Raw genomic sequence first — 22415 nt, 5'->3', positions numbered from 1 at the left:
TGAACTAATCATTTGACAGAAGTTCTGAAAATGAGCATATGTAAATGCTATTATTTCACAAATAGCAACAGTGGGTCATACCTCCCAGTACAGATAATTCAGGCTCTAGTTATTGCCAAAAAATGTTAAAACATAAATTATTTTAACACATCAATGAACCACTCTCAATAATAATGCTTATGAACAACCCTGGAAAACTGCTTTCTCTGGCTATCAGGAAAAGGACCCTAAAGCTCTGCACTGAGTAACTACACTGAGATATGTGAAAAGTCTTGTGCTTCAGTGAGGAATGAGGTCTGTTGTGACTCTGACTGAAAGAGCCTTATCCTAAAATAGGCATGTCCACTAGACAAAAAGAAGAAAACGGATTAGAATGTAACTATGAGTTTCTACCTAAAGTACAATGTCTCACCCCCAAAAAATGTAATCTTTTTTTCATTCACAAAGGAGAAATGCTGGTCTTGTTTTTACCTTTGCAAAAAGAACACGTGTCTGTCAGGAAAACACAGAATCACCAAGCCCCATCCCATCTCTCCAGGGTGCCTGCAAACCTGCAGGAGGCAGTCTTTCACCAAGCCATGCTTGTCACTGAGCTTGCAGCTGCTTCCTTCCTCTCTATGCTAAGCCAAATCACATCAGCTAATAACACCCACTCCACCCTTCCCGCAACCAGAGGTACCAAGGCTCCTCCGGGCCTCTCTACCAGCTGCAGGGAAACGTTTCTGAGCCTCTTCAAAGGGACACTAAGAATACTCATGTGGCACCTCTACTGCCACCCAACTAGCTATATTAAGAGGGGAAATCAAGGAACATATTGACTAGGAAACAGAACTCTGGAGAGAGGAAGAAACATAAACAAACAAATGAAAAACAACAGAAAGACTCTAGGTAGAAAAAAGAAGGGAAAAATAAAGAGCCCCCCTGGTGTTTATCTGGATTTCTCTATATTCTTTAGCATCTAATGGTAAGATTTATTTTTTTCCTGATAGTGGTCTGTTAACTCCTCACAGGTAAAACTCACATGTTGCACTTAGAAATAAGTTCCTGAAAACTCTCTTGGTCCCTCCTGGAAAGAATGTAGGAGGAGATGCAGAAAGGGGCTTCCTTCTCCTTTTAAGGGAGCATTCCTTTCTTAGGTTAGAAAAAAGTGAACTATATTGTAAGGAATCCTTAATTAGAATCTTTGTCTTGCAATGTACACATAGGTCAGAAAAGAATGCAAATCAGACTGTTTACTTGGACAAAATGAAGTCCTAGATATGGAGTTTGTAAGGGAAGTTCCCAGGTTCTTGGTACTGAGTCTGTATAGTGGGTTAATCATAGGGAAGATGCTAAGGTCATAGGTGTCAAATCAAGCCCTTACCCAAAACAACCACAGTGGTCAAGGCCAGGGCAGAATTTTGGGGAAAAAATTTAGGATAACTGAAGTGATGTCAGAATCAGACATCTAAACCAAGATTTTTTAAAGTATCAGACACGATGATTATAGAAGACTCGTGACTCAGATTCACAAGGGTTCAAGGTCAGGACCACAGAGTCAGGTTACCACCAACAGAACAATGATATCTCCATATATATGAGTTTTAATCGTAAGACCTGAAAGAACAAAGCTAGCAAACTCACATAGGTACTTTTGTTTTAAGACACCCTACTTATTCTGTGATAATCACAGTATAAAGAAGGTAACAAACTCCACAAGCCTTGTGAAAGTAAAAACAAGCTTTGTGCTGGTTACTAACAACGGATTATAATTGGACATTAAAGGATATATCCTAAATAGAGGAAATCAAGCACTGAACTTGCTATTCATATATAAATGTTGAATTAGAAAAAAAAGAAAAAGAAAAGAAAAATGCAACCAATTCCCTTGACTTGAATTAACAGAGACAACAGGTCTAGTAAAGCAAACAGAATGAGAACCCTCTAGGTAATAATGATCATAGGTCTATAGACTGTGTCTAGAATGAAAGAGGAAAAAAAAAAGCTGAAGAATGTCTAAGGTAATGAAACCCTGAAATCAAATGGCAACTGTCAAGGTACAGAAAGCACTGAAAATTCAAATTAAGCTATATGAAAAGTATTCCAGGTTACCTAAAACTGACAATACTCTCTAAAAATGCTAGAGACTATGCTCAATAATTATTTACATATAAGACTAAAAACATGGAAAGAAACACTAATATTAAAAGGAATGAAAGAATTTGAACCCTTCTCTTCCAGGGTATTAAAATAGGTATACAAAAATATAAAAACAATGGAATCTTTAAAAATCAGTATTTCTAGGGGTATCTGGGTGGCTCAAGTGGTTGAGCTTCTGCCTTTGGCCCAGGTTGTGATTCTGGAGTCCTGGGATCAAGTCCCACATCGGGCTCCCTGCATGGAGCCTGCTTCTCCCTCCCTCTGCCTGTGTCTCTGCCCCTCTCTCTTTCTCTCTCTCTCTCTCTGTGTCTCTCATGAACAAATAAAATCTTTTAAAAAAAAATCAGTATTTCTAGGGGCAGCTGGCACAGTTGGCAGAGCATGTGACTCTTAATTTCAAAATCATGTGTTCAAGCCCCACACTGGACCTAGACCTTACTTAAAATAATTATTGTAATATAAATAAGAAAATAAATAAAAATCAGTATTTCGAGTATATAAAGTTCAAAAAATTAAGAAAGAATCAGCATTTTAATAAATTGTCAGCCAACTAGAAAGAGGTATGGGGGGGTGCTTCTAGGATTCCTGTTATATTTAGTTTCTTGGTCTGGATATGATCAAATTATAACGATTCACTCAGTTGTGTAATTATGATTTGTGCATTTTTATGAAAGGATGCTATTCTTCAATAAGAAGGTTTGTTTTTTTGTTTTTTTTCAGTAAAAGTTTTCTGAAGACAAATAAGTCCTCAGTCATACTCAACGGTCCTAAATAAAACCTCGAGCTTATCCTTGCTAGGGTATTTGAGAATGAGGCTCAGGATAAGCCCAAGAATGACTTCCTAGGTTATAAAAAATGCAATTCTCTAACGGGGTTGAGAGCCACTCACTCTTGGTCAATAGGCAAAGTCTTAAAAAGTATCCGAGGAGAGGCCTGTTGGAATCCTAAGAAAATGGGCAATGGATGTGAGCAGGGAACCTGTGTCTGCCGTGTGTGAAGCTGAGTCTGCGTAACTTGCGTGAACTGGTATAAGAAGGAAAAATCAGTTCAGAAGGAACTGCCGGACCAAATTCCTTCCAATTTAATGACCAAAAAAAGTAGCATTTCTTCTGGGCCCCGGTGACAGAGCATGTGTCCAGTTACAAAATCAGAATTCTCACAGTTAAGTAGCAATCCCACGACTTCTAAGCCGCCGCTCTTTGGTCCAAACAGTTGACACCACGGAATTGCTAATTTCAACATACATAAATGCCAAGCTCTATTTACCTTCTTGGGTTGTTTCCAGTCTTACCTTACTAAGACCGTGTTAGCAAAAGTGCTCTGGGGGGCACCGGGTGGCTCAGCGGCCGAGCGTCTGCCGTGGGGGCTCGGGGCGTGACCCCGGAGGGCCGGGATCCAGTCCTGGCTTCCGGCTCCCGCCTGCTTCTCCCTCAGCCTGTGTCTCTGCCTGTCTCTCATGAATAAATAACTAAAATCTTTAAAATGGAAAAAAAAAATGCTCTGAAAGCTATTAAAAAAGGAGGGGGGGGGCAGCCCTGGTGGCTCAGCGGTTTAGCGCTGCTTCAGCCAGGGCAAGTTCTTGGAGACCCTGGATCGAGTCCCACGTCCGGCTTCCCGCGTGAGGCCTGCTTCTTCCTCTGCCTGTGTCTCTGGAGATCTCTCTCTCTCTCTCTTTGGGTGTGTCTCTCACGAATGAATAAATAAAATCTTAAAAATATATATATTTAAAACAAAACTATGTAACAATGTGTTAAATTAATCGAACAAGAAGGCCCTCAGCCTGAGGGCGCTGATACCTTAGTAGCCGAGGTCAGCAACCCAAAATTTAAGCCTAGCGGGCCTCAAAGTAAAGAAATCGCAAACCACCATAGCAAACCGCCGACTGCGCTTTCCCAAATAAGGCAAGTGCTTAAGTCAGAGCCAATCAAAAATCTCCCCTGCCTCGGGCAGCCCTGGTGGCCCAGCAGGTTTAGCACCTGCCTTCGGCCCAAGGCGTGATGCTGGAGACCTGGGATCGAGTCCCACGTCAGGCTCCCTGCATGGAGCCTGCTTCTCTCTCTCTCTCTCTGTGTCTCTCATGAATAGGTAAATAAAATCTAGAAGAAAAAAAAAAATTTTTCCCCTGCCTTTGCACCACATTTTTCTCCAGAAGTCTTTCTCACGGGGGGAGGGGGCAAGGAGGAGGGGCGTGGCCTCCTGTCAGCAGCGCCCCGTACCTCACCACTTCCGGTTTGGCGCTGCCAAACTAAAACAGATTTTTTTTTTTTTTTTTTTTTACTCAAAAAGAAAAAAAAAAAAAAAAGAAAACCTCTTAAACTTGTAACACACCTTAGTTTCTCTTTGCACAACTGGAAGACAGTTTGACTCTGCCGGCGGGCAGCTTCCGGGGGGGGGGTGGAATCGGAAACTGCCCCCCCCCCGCCCCGCCCCGCCCCGGGAGGCGAGGGCAGGGAGACACCCGGGGCAGCGGCGCGCCACGCCCCAGCCGCACTGTAGGCGGCGGTTCTGATTAACACGGGACTTGACGGAGGAGCCTTGCCTTCCTTGGGTAGACTCCGGAGGAGCGGGTCTCCGCAGGGGCCGCCATGATCCCTTACGAAGAAGCCTTCGCAGGCGCCAGGACGGGTGCCGTCCCCCCGCTGGCCACGGCGCGGGGCTCCCTCAGGGTTGCCCCCTTGAAATGGCTCCGGCGGCAGGAAGGGCGCGCGGAACTACAATGCACGGCCCCGGGAAGGAGGGGGCGCCTGCGGGTAAGGGGTTCCGGCCGGGGCACGTCCTCCCCACACCCGCCGGCGCGTGCGCAGTGCGACCTATATTGGTTGGTCCGGTCTGATTGGCACCGTCCCAGGTAGGCTGTTGGCCACTTTTGTCTTCTTAAAAACACGTATTTATTTGTATGTGCTCTTGGCTCAAACCTCCAGCAGCCCCCTTCTGTCTGTAGCCTCGAACCTTCGATAAGAAGGTCCCAGGCTTCCTCGGGTCTCTCGCCTCCCGCAGTGCACCCCTGGGAGCCCGGAGTCCCAGGTTTCCAAGTCGTACCTACCCGGGTCTTCCTACCTCTACAGGTGTGTTCCTGTCCCACCCTTCCCTCGTCGTCGATTTTCCTATTCCCCTTCTTTTCAAAAGCAATCTATCCCTGAAGGGTCTAGTGACATCCTTCCTTTTCAACAAAGCTTCCTTCCCCCATTCACTCTAGTTTATTGATCGATTTATTTATTATCTCTGAATTTCTGCGGATATTATCTTCTGCATCTAAATCCACAATTTCGTTAAATGTTTCTCAGAACATCTGCGTGCATTAAGACTCCTCTTCTCCCCAGATTGTAAAATCTTTGTAGAAGAGGGATCATTTCCCAAAACGGGTCATCTCCAAATCTCTGAAGAAAAAAAAAAAAAGAGAGAAAGAAAAGGAAAGAAGAAAGAAAGAAAGAAAGAAAGAAAGAAAGAAAGAAAGAAAGAAAAAGAAAGAAAGAAGAAAAAGGATTATCTCCTATATTTCCTTTCCTTCTTCCCAATAGCTTGCACAGGGCAGAGCACATGAAAGAAAAGAAAAAAAAGAAAAGAAAAGAGGAAAAGGAAGAAAGAAAAAGAAAGAAGAAAAAAGGGATTATCTCCTATATTTCCTTTCCCTCTTCCCAATAGCTTGCACAGGGCAGAGCACATGACAGTGAAATTGAAGTTCAATAAAAATTGGGGTTCTTAAAAAAATATCCATGGAAATGAATTAAGTAAATAATTACTAAAGGGGCATGAGACAGTTACACTGATGTCTATGTGTCAAAGGCATTATTTCTCTTATTCATTTCAGATATCCTTTCTGAGAAGCGTTTTGAGAAACTATAGACAAATGTGGTCGTATATGAGAAGGAACCTGTGTCACCAAAGAACTAACCTGTGGTCACTATTCCTGATATATTAAAAACTCAAATAAGAAAAAAAAAATCCATACACAGGACTTAGATAAATACAAAGTCAATCCAAAACAAATAAACACAAAAGGTTAATAACCCAACACATGACTGTGCATAATAAATGCTTATGTTGTGCTTGGGTTTTGATAAAGGGAGTTTTGACAAGTTCTACCAAGATTGCACTCCACGAACCAGGTCACTAAGGATAGGGGAGAAAAATGGGCAATTGGTCCAAAATTCAACTGCATTTTGAACTTGGCCATTAAATGTATGGAGTTAAACTCCTGCAAAGAGGTCTGATTATAGGTGGGTGGTGGTGCTGAGGTTTGCAGGGTACATAATGTGGGAAGATGATGGAAGGGGAGGCTAGTGAGGAAATGGAGGGAAAGGTACTTGGAAACCATTTTAGTTGGCTAACCTTTGTGGTTCTGATAGTTGGCTCTTATTTTCTTTCTTTCTTTCTTTCTTTCTTTCTTTCTTTCTTTCTTTCTTTCTTTCTTTTACTTTTGCCCCCCTCCATTTTGTACTCATGCCCAGATTCAAAGTGATGGCTTCATAATAATAAATAAATAATTAAGGAACCAAGAAAAGATCCAAATGACATGCCAAGAAGGGTTACAAGCTTGGCTCCGGATCTCGCTGTAGTGAGAGACAGAAAGTAGGTTTGGAATTGCTCTGCCTGGATGGCTGAAAGGCAGTGACAGACATCCAATTATGAAGCTCAAGGGGCATTTTCTCTTGCCACCAGTAGGTGCCCAGGCAGCCTGGCATTCACATTTTTAAAACATTTCTTTAAGGGATAGTAATTTTTTCTCTCTGCTGTATGGTTTAATTATGCATATATCTTCTCATAAACCTTTCTTTAGCTTCAGGAATGAGCTGGGTTTGAGGAATACCTAGACTCCTGCCGAACGAAGGCCCTAGAGAACCGAAGCTCTGACATCCCCAGCTGAGGCTGCTCTTTGCCTTTCAGCACTTGCTGCTAGCTTTCAACTAGGCCCAGTGAACAAGGAGGTAGAGGGACGAATAGCTTCTATAGGAAGGTGATGATTTAGACAGAAACTAATAACTTAGGTTCGTGGACTTTTTTGTAATGTTTTCCCAACCATCATCTCATTTGATCATCATACAACCCTGTGAAACCAGTGGAGGACAAATGATCATTCTCATTGTGTAAAAAGGCAGAAGCTCTGGGGTACTTCCTGCCTAGGTGTTGGTCACAGAGCTGGTGCACTGCTCCAGTGGGACTGGAATCACCCTGAATGTGTCCAAATAGTCACAAGCTCCAGAAACAGACAACTGGTTGAATGGCCTGAAATTATCCATCGATTTCATGTAAAAGTCTTTTCTCCCAACTCCCAGTTCTGTGTCCTTGTCCACCCACCATGACACCTCCTTCCATTTAGCCTCACTTAAACAAAAAACTCAAGAACGCTGTGACACAGCTTTGGAACCACTTAGCCTGATAAAGTAAACTGAAGGTCTGAACAAATACCCAGTAAGATTGGACCTGCAAATAGATTCATTATAAGTAAAAGACTCCTTGTAAAATAGGAAAAGCTGAGGAGAGGTAGGAAAAAGCACCAGATCCAGAAATTTATAGATCTTCATTTATCTCCTAGCCCTGCCCCTCACTACAGAAGGATTCTGGAAGCCTGGCAGAGGGTCGGTTTCTTTATTTGCAATACCCTGTGTGAACAATGTGAACTTCATTGGATTATTAAGAGAAGGTAATGAGATAATGGGTATGAAAGTTCATCACAAATGATAACAAGGCATTTTCAGCCTTACTGCTGTGGTTTGCTTTCCTAATTACCTAGCTAATTTTCCTTCCTTTGACTAGATTTTCGTTTTTGTTTGTGTGGCCAAGGTCAGCTGTCTAGTGTGAGGATGAAAGGCCATGGTATAGTCACTCCCAGACTAGACCTTAAAATTGTCCTTTTCCACCCAGTTGCCTCAAACAAGATAGTACATGAGTACTTGAATGTAGAACTTAAGATTACCTATGATGGTTTTAAAACAATATCCCATTAATGAGTTTAGCCATCTAGGAATAAAAGTCAAATAAGACATTGTTCAGTTATGTATGATGAAGAAAATTTGGGCATCTCCAAATTTTAAAGGAATGTGGATATTACTACTAACAGAGCAAAACTGAACAGGGGAGAAAAAAAAAAGGAGCACTCCCAAATAAGAGTTTTTCAAGATGCCTCCAGCCCTGTCCAAGGTATAGGCTACTTAAACATCTGGGCTCCCAACAGTGGAGACAAACGCACAAGGCTATCAGAACTTGCAGACACTACTTCTCAAGATCCAGATAAATCCACTGGCTCTGAGGCCTTGCTCACCAACAAAGACTGGTATTTAAACATTTGCTTTTTAACAAGACTTGGCCTCAGGGAAGGAACATGCTGACCAGTTGACACAATATTCAGTCTTGTTTTAAGTGGATACCGACCGTAAACCAGCATTAATTATTATATTTCATGTGAGTTTAGGTTACAAATGGTTCGTGTTCTCCTAACCTTAGTTACTCTGGGAATAAAGAAGAAAAGAGACTATAAGATCTCACCTGTATACAGGGGACAGTGGTGAGGACACTATAAATAGCAAGTTAAAGATTTGAGAGAATCCTCATATTACTTAAAAACCCCCTCCCCTCATTTACTAAGTTTATAATCAACGAGATAATCAACCAGAAAGTATGCTTACTTGATTTCCTTTTGGAAAAAGAAGATATGTTGATCAACCACGTTTTTCATTAGGTTATGTTCTAGATTTGGTACCAATTTTGCCTAATTCTTCATTCTAAGGCATTTTTGAAAATACTCGAGATAATAAATGAGAGGAAGTACTTAAAAGCACATATTTAGTGATATTTTATATAGTCTTGTTGCTGAAGTTAAAAAGCAAACAAATGTATTCAAGAAAAAACATTTCAATTAAGGTAGACGAATTAAAGGAGTTATTACCTTTCGATTAGCTAGAAGACTCAATTAACCAAAGTCACTTATTCACTTGGCTTTCAGTTAATGAAGATTTTGGAAAATTTAACCATCATTATCATCAGAGTTTGTCATGAAGATAATAATCCACTTGTTATGGTACATATTGTACAGAGAATTCCTTTCAATTGTTATTGTATTGAGTGCTGTTTATTTCAGAAATAATCTGGAGTTAAAGAGGGGTGACATTCTAGTGATTAATCTTAAATCCTTTCAGGATGGGAACATGGCCCTGGGCCAGCAAAATGGAAAAGATGCACCACAATAAAAAATCGGCAGTTCCTTCCTCACACTTCCTAATCCAAGTGGCCAATTGCTGGTTGTCATTGCATTAATCTAATTATAACTCTTTCCTATTGAATTGTAAAATACATGAAATGACTGGGAAAAATAGCAACTTGTAAAAAGCAAAGGGCTGCAGAGTGAATGTTACATTCAAAGGTAATTACTTAACACACGCAAAGCTGAACTGCACAACCTACAATTCTGCAACTTTCTATAGGCTCTTTTGCTTCTACTTTAAATAAAAGAAATTCCTTTCATTTTGTCAAGAAAACTTTTCTCTACCTCACTACTAGCCTGACAAGGGAACAGATGGCAATTTAAGGGGAGAATTTATGAGAGCCACAATCTTAATGTTGCATAAAGGAAAGAAAAAGACTCGCATCAAAACCACTGACAAATGTACTTGCTAATATTAATGCACTCCCCATTCATCCAATATGCTTCCTAATTGCTTTTCTGTACATAATAATGTGGCACCTGCTGCTCAACATTGCAAACGCATCAGGATTTCTCCAAAGTCAAACAGCTCTGCAACTGGCCCTCTCCCAGTGATAAATGTAGAGCACTGTATCACGCACAGTTCCTGTCAGTGGCATAATTAAAATTTTATACTTACAGAAAAAGATAGTAAACAATCAGTTCTTAAATGGATTCACAAGAGGAACTCTTGTTACAGCCAACTTTATAATTAGTATGCATCATGTACTGCTAATATATCCATGACAAGAAAATAGGAAAAAAATTAGAAACTTGAGTTGTTCCCTTTAATGCCATGTGAAAGAAAGAGAGAGAGAGAGAGAGAGAGAGAGAGAAAGAAAGAAAGAAAGAAGAAAGAAAAGAAAGAAAGAGAGAGAGAGAGAGAGAGAGAAAGAAAGAAAGAAGAAAGAAAAGAAAGAAAGAAAGAAAGAAAGAAAGAAAGAAAGAAAGAAAGAAAGAAAGAAAGAAGAAAAGAAAAGAAAGAGGAGGGAAGGAGGGAAAAGAAAGAAAAAAGACAGTTGACTGTTGCTGTATTAATTGTATTATGAGCCTTCTCTTATGTTGGCATAACTGTTTCTTCTCTGTAACTTGTCTGTGGTTTCTCAAGTGGCAATTAGAACAAAATTAGAAATTAGAATAGAGAAAACTTTTGTATGGACACACACCAATGAAAGCATGACCCCAAATTCCATTTTTGTGTAGCGCAAGGGTCAGAAAACTTAAGCCCACTGGCCAAATCCAGCCCACAGACTGTTTTTGTAAGGCCTATGAATTGAGAATAATTTTTACATTTTTAAATGTTGGAATCGAAATCAAAACAAAAATAGCATTTTGTGATACATGGAATTATGTGAAATTCAAATTTCAGAGCCCATAAATAAAGTTGCATGGAACATAGCCAAGTTCATTCATTTATGTGTCATCTATGGCCACTTTCTTACTACAAGGACAGAGTTCAGAAGTTTTAACAGAGACTGTTTGGCCTGCAAAACCTCAAATATTTCCTGTTTGGTTGTGTTCAGACAGATTGCTGACCCTTTACTTAAGGCATTTGTACTCTACAAGGCAATTGGAGTGGGTAGTTATACATACATGTGTGCACACATAAATAAAAATTAATGGTCAATGAGACAAAAGTAGGGTTACAGCAGGCTTACATCTGTATGTGTGCATGTGTGTGTGTGAAAGGTTAAAAATTATAATTCTAAGTATAATTAAAAATTAATGTCTGAGTTGTGATAAAAATCAAATTATATTAATTATCTATCTGGGCTTTTCTTTTGGTCGTAATTATATTTTGCAAAATCTAGCACTTCTCTTTTGAATCTAAACATTTTATGTTCCTATGTCTGTGAAGAGTCCATTTATCAAACAACAAAGCAACCAAAACAACAAGATTTACTTTTGGCTACCATTTAATGTTGAAATAGGAGAAGATTTAGTAAAATATCATCACTTGTTTAAGTCTCTTAGCTCTCCTTACAAAATTATGACTAATCTAAAAAAAAGTTATTTGAAAAAATTACTTAGAACTACACACGAAGGCGCGCGCGCGCACACACACACACACACACTGCACTTAAATACACAAATGAATGCTCATAAAATCTGAGTAAGGTCTATGGATGGTATCAACCTCAGTTTCCTGGTGTTGATACTGTACTGGAATTACGTCAGATGTTATCAGTGGGAGGTTAAAGGGTATATATATGGAATCTCTCTGTATCAGTCTGGCAACTTTGGTGAATCAATAAGTATTTCAATGAAGGTTTTTTAAAACCTTATTTGAGAACAAAGATCTCTGGGCAATGGATTGGCTCCTCTACCTGACATGAAATTATAGTGTATCCAGATTTTTAAAAAATTGACAAGGAAAAGGAAAATAACAATAGAGATAAACAAACAAATAGATCTAAGGATTAACACATTTTCCATACATATATAGGAAATGAGGCTGAAACAAATCAATCAGCTTGATTTTTCTCTAGTGAATATAGTGGGAGGTGGGAAAGGGGGCAGGGAACCAGCCAAGCAGATTATTTGGTTTGGTGGACAAAGTTGTCTAGCTGACCATTTTGCTTCACGTGGGCTGTCAAGCATTCCTTTTCAGTACGTCCAGCCTGCAGGGCCCAGTGACTATTTCTTTGCTCTTCTTTTCACATCCCCCAGGCACATTCCTATTGGCCAGAACCTTTCCCTTATTGTACAATTACCATCTTTTACATCTAGATGAAAATCCTTTTCTTCACAGCTGAAAGCTGAAAGAGAAGGGAATTTGAATCTAGAGGATTTTAACTTGCTTTGCTTCACTAGGAAAGCATGCCCCATACGATGTAGTACCTTTTAAAAATTGCTGTTCCTTTGAGCAAATAGTATTAATTCCAACACTTTTTAAAGGAGGGGGAGAACTACCTGTGAATATAAATAAAGTGACAAATTCCACAACTAAAGATCTCAGGGAGATTAAGGTCTAAATCAGAAGCACAGATGCAGACAAAATAATTTGTATCATGAATGAAAATGTTACACACTAAACTCCTAGGAAAAACAAAACCTTTTTGAAGATAAAACTGCATAAAAATTGCTGATATGAGTGAGGAAATAAAGTGTGTTTTTAGTTTTCATGGCAGGAAGAAGATGAGATTCATTTTTACACCAGCTCCACAAAGGCTTGCTAGCAACCTGCTTAGAATACAATAGACGAGATTTAAATTTTCTTTTCCTTTACGTGGTTTGCTCATTTGCATGCTAGGCCCCAGAATGGTCTTCTCTCTCTCTGCCATTTCACAGAAACACTGGGATCTGAACGCTGGGAGCAAACTGAAAGGTTCAAGGGTGCTTGTGAGTTCAGCATAAAGCTCTTTTATCAATGTATTTGCAAGGGAAAAATGTAGTCCTTTCCCCACTTCATTGGGCAACTTTTCCTTTGAGGGACAGCTTCAAAAATCTCCCCGGAACACCTTTCAGCCCAGAAAGTGCTCTGGATTCCTCAAAACACAGAAGAAACTCACCATGGGGATTGCTAATGAACAAAGACAAAATTAGTGTTGGTTTAGAATGATTTTTAGAAAAAGGATCACTCTACCTTTCTCCCATCCCTGTGTCAGTTTCTCAAATTTCTTCATTTAAAATACTATACATGGCTGTTATTCAAGCTTACAACAGAGTCCAAGGGGTGCAAGACATTGAAGGAAAGGAATAGCCGACCTTTTCTCATCCATTTTAGGATAATCAAAGTGTATACAAATATCACAACTATCCAATCCCGTGGCTAATAATTGAAAAGAAGAGAAGGAAATAAACACGAGACACTTAGTAGCTTGAATAGGAAATATCAATCCAATCCAATGATTGCCGTCAGTTTTTCAAGCCTGAAAAGCACATTCTCATCCTAAAAAGACATACTGTACATGAAGAGAAATGCTCCCTCATTGCAATATAAAGATCTCAGATGCGATGCCCAATGAAATAATAAAAACACTATATTCATCAACAGTCTTAAAACTGCACTGCACGTTATTCTGTTACAGACAGACAACTGTTCATAGGAGCTGAAAGAGGTAGAGATGGCATTCCTATGTAAATAAGAGGGAGTGGTGCTGGAGTGTTGTTTTTTCCAGCATTGCTAGAGCCCTCACAGCAGGAAATGTTTTATTGTAATGCAAATGTATTTGATTTCCTCCAAAATCCCCTTTCACTGTCTTTCCTGTCTGAATGTATCATCACACCATATTTGCAATTCTATTAAGCACCATTTTATATTAGCCTAATTTACGTAACCTGCCTAATAGGAATCGGAAATGTTACAGTTATTTTACTGGATCCAATTAGTATTTCATTGTTTTAGCCTGAGCACAATATTGTACAATAGTCCTCAATACTCAGCTAAATGGAATAGGATGTACTCCACGTAATACGATAAATGGAAGCATATGTTTTAAGCTAATTAAAACGCAGTTAAAACCTGCCTGAACTGAAACCAATTGCATCCTTTAATATCTGGTGAGTGACTATTTAAAAAAAAAATCTAATAATGAAATGTCATATCATGGTGAACTTAAGAAAAAAACACAAAAGTTAAGTACTGAAAATAGCTGGACTAAATTACTAGGGGATTGTTTCCTGGAAACGCATTTTCTCTTTTTATATGTCACACAGTGAAGAAGAGTGCGTTTTCCCAAGTTAAATACACAAATTCACAAAATGTGTAAAATTATTGGCTTAAATATATCAGTTAACAAGAGGGTGGGGGAATATTTTTCAGTATTCCTAGAATTAAAAATACAGTATGTTATCCTTTCTTATTTTATTATCTGTTAAATTTTAAAAACTGCATGAAATATTGCTTTTTGTGCATTTATGAAATACTATGTTTAGAAAAAAAGCTACATGATCTCAAATTAAGAAAATTTTGCAACAATGGTCAATTTTACAAGTGTACCAAAGGGAACAGGAGTATATCATTAATTTTATGTGCTATAGAGTGTAATGACTGATATGTTGTATCAAAATTATGAAAATAACAATAGTAATCACTGTAGTTAACAACAGTATGAATAAATATAAATAATACATATAATTCCTTATAAAACAGGAAAATTTTTTTTCACTAATTTCACAATTTTGCTACTGAATTCATATTGAGTTGTTATGCTGTTTTTATCTTGATACTGTTCCCCTAAGAAACACAGACTCTATTAAAATATAAGTAGGAAATAATCAACTTATATCCAGGAGGAAAAAACACTGAGTGGCACATAACCCAATTAAAAGCCTATTTGCTTCTTAGTTCTTATATGGACACCTCTCAAACCCCATTCCAATGAAGAGAAAATAGGTTTTTAAATTGCGGCTTTGCCAAAAATAACTTTCAGAAAAAGAAAATAGGTACAAGAGGGTTTTCATACATTAAAGAGAGACAAAAAGTTTAATGTTTAGCAAAACATCAAATGCAGTACTTGGTGAAAAAAATCTTATTTTTCACACTGACAATGAGAAACAATACTAAAGTGAACACCCGGGCCGACTAGAGATTTTTAATGGTAATATTATGATGGTTGCACTAAACAGGAGAGTGTGTTTTATGTCATTTCTTTCGACTTTGCCATTAACTCCATAACAGCTGGCATCAAATATACTAAATTGTGATATAATGAGCTTGTATATTGCTAGCAATTACAGAGTTAAGTTGAATAAATCCTTAGAGTACAAAATAAGTGTGCTTTCCACCTGACAATAAATTAAAGGTGACACCTGCCTTAATTCAAAATTGCCTAGGATCATATATAAAAATCAACAAAAAATACTGTGATTGAAACCACATCTCAAAATTTGCCAGCTTTGACTATATCCATTTCATATATGTTTATGACATCTGTCATCTCAATCTATTATTTAAACACTTCTTATGCATTGCTGAGTTGTGAGGTATGTTTGTGATCACTATACTTCTGAATTTGAAAGCCCGGATTGTCAATGCTATTTATCTTGGTTTTCTTGTCAATATATATATATATTTAAACAGAAACTAGATATATAATATTCTTTTAAAGTATGCTACCAAAGGATCTATGCCTTTAGAAAAAAATACCATTAATTGTCTGAGGACTAGACTTTTTGGATGCTGCTGGTTACCATATAACCATCACTTATTCAGTAAAACTCATACATGTGGTGAAATTAATTTTTAATTAATTTTGGAAAAAATGTATTTTATAAAAACATTATTTGGACCATAGATTAGCAGACTATGTCCAAAAGGAATTCAGGTGGCAGCTGCAATTAGAGACTCAGACAACCAGGGGCTTGGGTTTATCTGTCAGCATAAAAACACCTTATGCAAAATAGAGAGGGATGGGACAGATACCACTACAGGACACATCTCTACACACGCCGTTATACACTTATAGACATATACAGAGCAAATATTGAAAGTTAAATTTAAGAGTCATGGAGCCTTATAGATTCTGTGGAGCTGGAAGTGATCCCAAGTAGTGATTAGAGGCAGCCTTTTGGTATCTAGGAGGGAAATAAAACTATCCCAACTGACAGTTATATTTTTCCCTTCTGAATATTTTCAGGGTTGGAAACAATATATTTTAAGAGGTAGCTCCTTTTCTAAAAATGTGGCATATTCCCATCTTGAACACTCCATATCTCAAATGAATCTATTTATGCACCCTAAAATCTTTTGGTGATCTGGCGGGTGTAAGGCCATCTTAAAAGATAATACAAACCTTAATATTTCCATCCCAACAAAGCAGGCTGCCTGCTTGGGGCCATTGACTAACCTCATCATTTCCTATAGAATAAATTTTGTATTATTGGGTATAAAGGAACAGACTGACATAGATCTAAACTGTGGAAATCAAATCAGCCTTAAAGAAACTAAGCTTGTTTGCAGGCCAGAATTTAAACTAACGTGGAAATTACAAAATATAACAATTAACAATTACTTTCTTAATTGACAAATTCTCAGAACTTGAGTGGGGGGAAGCAAAGTTGAAAATCTGAGGTCTAAAAAAATGTTTCTCAGCCATATCTATACCCTACGGCAAAATCAAATGCAAGACACTCAATTCAGAATCCTCAAGCCTTTCTCAGTTAGCTGTGCATTGATTCCAAAGGATTAGCTTATGTGGTGACCAAAATTGATGGCACAGATGGCTAAAATGACCACAAAGACAGATTTGGGGATATTTATTTGCAAAGCTTTTACTCATGCACGTGTTCAAAGATATATACATTTTGCAACCACAGATTGACTGAGACAGGATCTATAGACAAAAAACAATAAGGGAGGGGTGTTGTTAATGAGAATTGCTTCTTTATCAAATGGTCTTTACCTGTTCAATATTGCAGAGAATTTTAGAACAACCTAAACTCTTTTGCTTACCCAGAACATCTCAGAATTACTTCTCAGAACATATATCTCTCATTTTTCTTACTTTGCAACTTTGTAATGCCACGGTGTTAAAAAATCCTCCTCTTTCTCCACCTCCTCCTCAACAACAACAACAAAAACAATATTTTGGAGGAAAGAGAAAAATCATCTCTAATTGACTTGGAAATGAGAGGTCAGTGCTGGAATCTGAATTTATAAAAAGTGTACCAAGATATGTCTTACATGATTAAATAATACGTTGATCAAAATACCCATTAATCTCTTGATTGTAAATAACATGAATTTCTCCTTTACTTCTAACTCCTAAAACTATATGAAACCCCATGGACTGTCATTCCTTCTTTCAGTGGCCAAAGCTTCAAATGAGCCAGACCACTTTACTTTTGTCCTGGGTGGGATGTGGATTTGTGGGCAGATGACAAGGTGCTAATGAGGAGCTAATGTCCCTGCAGCTGGCAAACTGCCAACCTCAGGATGGGAGGATTAGAGCATTTGTCTGCATTAGCCCTGGACAAAGGAAGGAGGGGCTGGGGGAAAGCCAACTCCAGGTTGAATAACTTGACTCACATTGGATTCTATGTCCCATTCCTAAGGTAAGGGGCTATTTCAGGATAATTACGCACTTTTCCTAGGTGGCATGGCAAGTTCTCATGTGGATACACTTGACTTGGTTCTCATTCTGGAATAAATTAGTTAGAATAGGCAAGTTCAGAACCTGTCCCACCTCATCACCAACTCAGGATATAATCATATTAATGAGGAACCAGGTGAAACTTCTTGTCCACATTATATTCATTTATCATAAACGTAAAGTTAGTTTATACAAGTGTCTAGCCAGATCACCTCTTGAATTCAAAATTTATTTTTAAAAGAGAAGGGCACTTTATTTTCTAATTTTGCCATCAAAAATTCACATCATGAGTTTCTAAGCCAGGCAGCTGATTGGAAAAAAAACCCCAGAGAGACTTGATATTTCAATAGAATCATACTACCTGAGCAGAATACAGCTGAGGTGCTTCCACCTGGGCCATTTTCACCCAGGTCTCCCCAACGTTCATTTCAATAACAACTATCCCTGTTACATTTTAAAAATCTCACCTTTATGCTTATTAATGTGTATTTTCACGTACATAAAGAAAACAAAGAAGGTTTTTAATGGAAATAGAGGTTTGGTGGGACAAAACAAATACTTTCTTTTTCTGGAAATGATTTTAAAAAACACGAAAGTAAATATCATTAACACGTTAAATGATAATCCTAAAGTGCACGCACATTAAGTTAGATCATATAATTTTAATTTTAAAACATTTCATCTTTTATAAAGACACATGAATATGTGCTCATAATATTTACTTTAGATATGTATTCTATATAAACTCACTGCCTCATTCATAGTGGTACAGATTTTGAATTCCCTGCCTGATTTACCAAGGATCACGCCATGTATGTGCTCCTAGCCAAGCCTAACCTCAACACACACACATCCACGAACATGTCATAGATGCTCCTGCTATAAACATGATCCACAAGAACTACTGCATCAGCCTTCTAACTGTAATCCTGAATTCGACTCTTGCCCACTTATTCTCCACACAACAGCCAGTTGGAAGCAGACCAGACTGCATCCCTACCTGCAAGGTCTGTCCCTGGTCTGATCCCCACTCCTTTCCACCCTGTGAACCAGGCTTCAACTCCCCTAGGGATCTTCTCAACAAGACACATAGTTTCTACATCAGGACCTTTAGGAGTACTGTGCAGTGCTCTTGGAATGCTCCTCTATCCAGAGTCAGCCCAGAGGCTTCCTTTTCAATCTTCAAATCTAAGCTTGACTGTCCCTCAAAGAGTGACCCCTGTCTTGCTCTGATCACTCTGTCAGTAGGATATTTCTCCTTGCACTTCTTGAGCTCAATACTTTTTTCACTCTCAACACTTGAACACGATGTTTATTTCTTTCACAGCTCTTTTATTTGCTTTTGTTTGCCTATTTTCCCTACTAGAACCACGTGAGCCTTCCTCGCCGATGTATCCCCATGGCCTGGCACATCACCTGTACTCAGTACATACCGAATAACTATTCAATTAATGAGTAAATATAAGGTATTGAGTAAGGTCTAAAATATTTTAGGATGGAAGTTTTAAGTATATTACCTATAAAGACAATTTTATTTTAGATGTTGGAAAATAGTTAAGTTTTAGATGAACGAAATACTTTGTTCAGTTACTTCATACATTATGATGCCACTTAATTGCTAAACTGGCATCCAGTATCCTGCTGAGGACTCTTTTTGAACTTCTAAGATAAAACTGTGTAACAATAATAGTATCAACTGAGTAACTTTCAAAGCACTTGTATTAACTCATTTAACCACCACTTTGAAGATAACAAAATGGAAGCACTGAGCAAATTGTGTTACCTGCCTGGGGACATACAACCTGGAAGTAGCAAAGCTGAGTTTGAATGCTGGCATTCTAGTTGCAGAGACCATGCTCATAAACATCACAATATGTTGTCACCCATATTCTCGTGTGCACAGTGGCCACCTTCAACAGATTGTCCAATGGCCCTAGGCCCTTGTTCCACATACACATATGGAATAAATGGGAGGAAAAATATAAGAAGAGGACTTATAGAATCGCGTCTCAGCTCCAGTTTGGGGTGGTTGGTTAAACAATTTCCTTTTTTCAGAGGGATCTGAATTTCAAGCTCCTTCTTACCCTCTCACCACACTGCATAAAATTTTGCTTTGTTTGTAGCATGTAGTCCACCTTCTGGCACCTTATGATGTCTGGCTTCCTCTGGCCCTGGCTATACTCGAGCATTCACAGCTCTCTATTTCTCAAAAAGATTCTTACCAGGAAAAGGTCAGCTAATATTGGTTAGGTTGCTACCTTTGACCATAAGCAAGGAAAATTGAAGTGTATACTAGAGCAAGGAAATATAATATGGGAACAACTGCCTACAGGGCTTCACAGACCTCTGCGTGTATGTGCAGGTGGGTGTGCGTGCGTGCGTTTGTGCGTGCAACCTTCAGAACATGACTCATACTAGTTGAAGAAAGGGCCTTAGGAAACACAAACAAGGGACGCCTGGGTAGCTCAGCGGTTGAGCTTCTGCCTTCAGCTCGGTGTGATCCTGGAGTCCCAGGATGGAGTCCCACATCCCGCTCTCCGTAGGGAGCCTGTTTCTCCCTCTGCCTCTCTGTCTGTCATGAATAAATAAATCTCTAAAACACACACATACACACACACACACACACACACACAAATTTTCAACAAATATTTGAGGGTCAAAAATGCTTGTGGTAAATAACAATTTACTCCTTGAAATCAAAGGCAGGTGTGATCCCACATGGAGATTGTGATAGGGTTCCGGGTAGGCCACCTCAGAATGTGCCACTTTGGCATATGGATTACCCTGGGCTGGAGACATTTAAGGCCTAACAGATTCAAAAGGAGCTTTTACCTTACCCTAAACTGCCTAAAAAGATTTCAACAGGGACCTGTACCAGGAAGAGAGCTATTATCAGAGATAACTTTTTTTTTTTTTTTTGCCTCAGAAAGACTTATTTGTGCCAAAGCAAACATTTGTTTATCAAGCATTTGCTCTTCCCATCTTCCCATGAATTGTCTTCCTCCCTTTTGCAGTCCCAGACACCCACCCTCTTCTCCTTTATATGCCTCAGTTGAATGACTGCCTGAGAGCCTCTTATGTTTTTGTGGGGTTCCGATATATAAGAAATTAAATTTGTTTTTCTCCTGCTAATCTGTTTTATGTCAATTTAACTATTAGGCTGACCAAAGAATCTAGAAAGGAAGAATGAAAAAGTTTTTCTCCTCCACAGTTGCAAAATATCAACCAGATTACCAGCCTAAGCACATGAATTGGCTCTGCAGGAATTTTGCAAAGGCAGAGATAGACTAGCTCCATTATGATGGTGAAAACTGGTATGATAAAGGAATGAGACATAGTAGCAATACCCCAGAGAAAATATTTTTTCAATGTATTACTTTTACTTTCCTCACTCATGTATAGGATCTGATGAACAATGAGTGTAGACTGCAAAAATAATGAACTGAGTGAATGTGGATAATATCGGAGTTAGCTGATTCCAATGGGTGGCTAATTTCATACACCATTTAGATTCTAATAGTATTAATCTACCTTTGACCCCTTGGCTGACCCTTTCCTTCTGTCAGAAAACTTTTTCTTAAAAGGTGGGATGGTAAATATTTCAGGCTTTGCAGACCATATCATCTCCGTCACAACTACTAAACTCTGCCATTGTGATGCAAAGCAGCTCTAATGCAGTAAAATAGACAACAAAAAAGAGCAGATAATACAGAAATGAATGAGTGTGGCTGTGTTCCAATAAAACTTTATTTTTGGACACTGAAATTTGAATCTCATATCATTTCCATGTGTCATGAAATATTCTTATTTTGATTTTGTTTCAACCACTTAAAAATGTGAAAACCATTCTTAACTCACAGGCTATAGAAAAACATGTGGAGAACCAGATTTGGCCCAGAGGCCATAGTTTGCTGACCTCTATCTTCTATTATTACAGAAACAAATAAACAAAAAACTCTAGAAGGAACTTTTTAAAGGAGGTCTCTTGGAATACCAGACTTTTAAAAATAAATTAACCATATTCCTTATATTTGAATGTCATTTTTAAGCTTTTTATTCAAGTATATACATAGAGAAAAGTACACAACTTGATGAATATTCACAAGCCAAACACAATCATGTAACTAGCATGCAGATCAAGAAAGAAAACATTATCAGCATCCAGAAACTCCCCTCATGCTCCTAACTTGTCAGCCACCACCACTACCCCCATTCCAAGGGTAGCCACTACTCTGACTTCTAAATACCCAAATTAATATGCTGTGGGGTTTTGTGGGGGTTTTTTTGCACTTCATATGGTAGTTTACTTTTTAAAAATAACTAAAACAATGTTGTAGGATGAAGTATGGTTGTATAATAAAAAACACAATTAGCTGCTGTAACTGAAATGTATAATTTTGAGACCACATAATCATAGACTCTAGAAATGTAAGAGATTTTACAAAACATCCATATTTACACCCTCATATTACACAAAAATTTCAAAGTAACATAACTAATATATTTATAATTCAATTGTCTATCCAAATATTAGTTAGATAAGCATTATGCACATATGCATGTGGTCAAAATCTATACGTCAATAATATTATTGACAGTAAAATAATAAATTTCTGGTCACACTATTATTGTCAAAGCTAATATCTCCCTCATTTTCATTACATAATTGACAAAGCATTGAGTTTTTTTACACTGAACATCTAAGACTAGCCAATACTTTCAACTATTGGCACTGCTAATGAAGATGAAGTTCTTTACAACAACTCACAAATGATTAGCCTTCACGATAAGGTGAAACTGAATAATATTTAATGATTTTATTAACTATTTTCTTTTGCTATATATATCAAGATATGTTCATGTTTTGGCTGTAGTATTAACTAAATGTAAAATAACACCTAATTTTACTGAAATTAGACAAAAACTTTTTAAATTTTTTTTAAGATTTTATTTATTTATTTGAGAGAGAGAGAGAGAGAGAATGAGCAAAGGGAGGGAAAGAGGGAAAGGGAGAAGCAGACTCCCCCCTGAGCAGGGAGCCCGATGTGGGACTCGATCCCAGG

General features: G+C 38.3%; 1 protein-coding gene across 4 annotated transcripts in view; it reads left to right on the top strand.

Moving 5' to 3' along the window:
* The first annotated feature begins 4856 nt into the window (after window positions 1-4856).
* FANCL (FA complementation group L) overlaps window positions 4857-22415 on the top strand; it is a 370306-nt gene continuing 352747 nt past the window's right edge. For 2 of the 4 annotated variants that reach the window (XM_049115548.1, XM_049115549.1), the window contains exons 1-2: window positions 4944-4987; window positions 7673-7780. The gene's annotated coding sequence lies outside the window, so the exon portion shown is untranslated. Of the gene's footprint in view, window positions 4988-7672; window positions 7781-22415 lie in introns of all 4 variants that reach the window. The other 2 variants (XM_025467824.3, XM_049115550.1) reach the window with 1 other exon arrangement.

The sequence above is a fragment of the Canis lupus genome, chromosome 10 (genome assembly GCF_003254725.2).
Source record: "Canis lupus dingo isolate Sandy chromosome 10, ASM325472v2, whole genome shotgun sequence".
NCBI classification, from domain to species: Eukaryota; Metazoa; Chordata; class Mammalia; order Carnivora; family Canidae; genus Canis; species Canis lupus.
The sequence above is the reverse complement of the archived record's forward strand: the minus strand, read 5'-3'. Positions and strand labels throughout refer to the sequence as shown.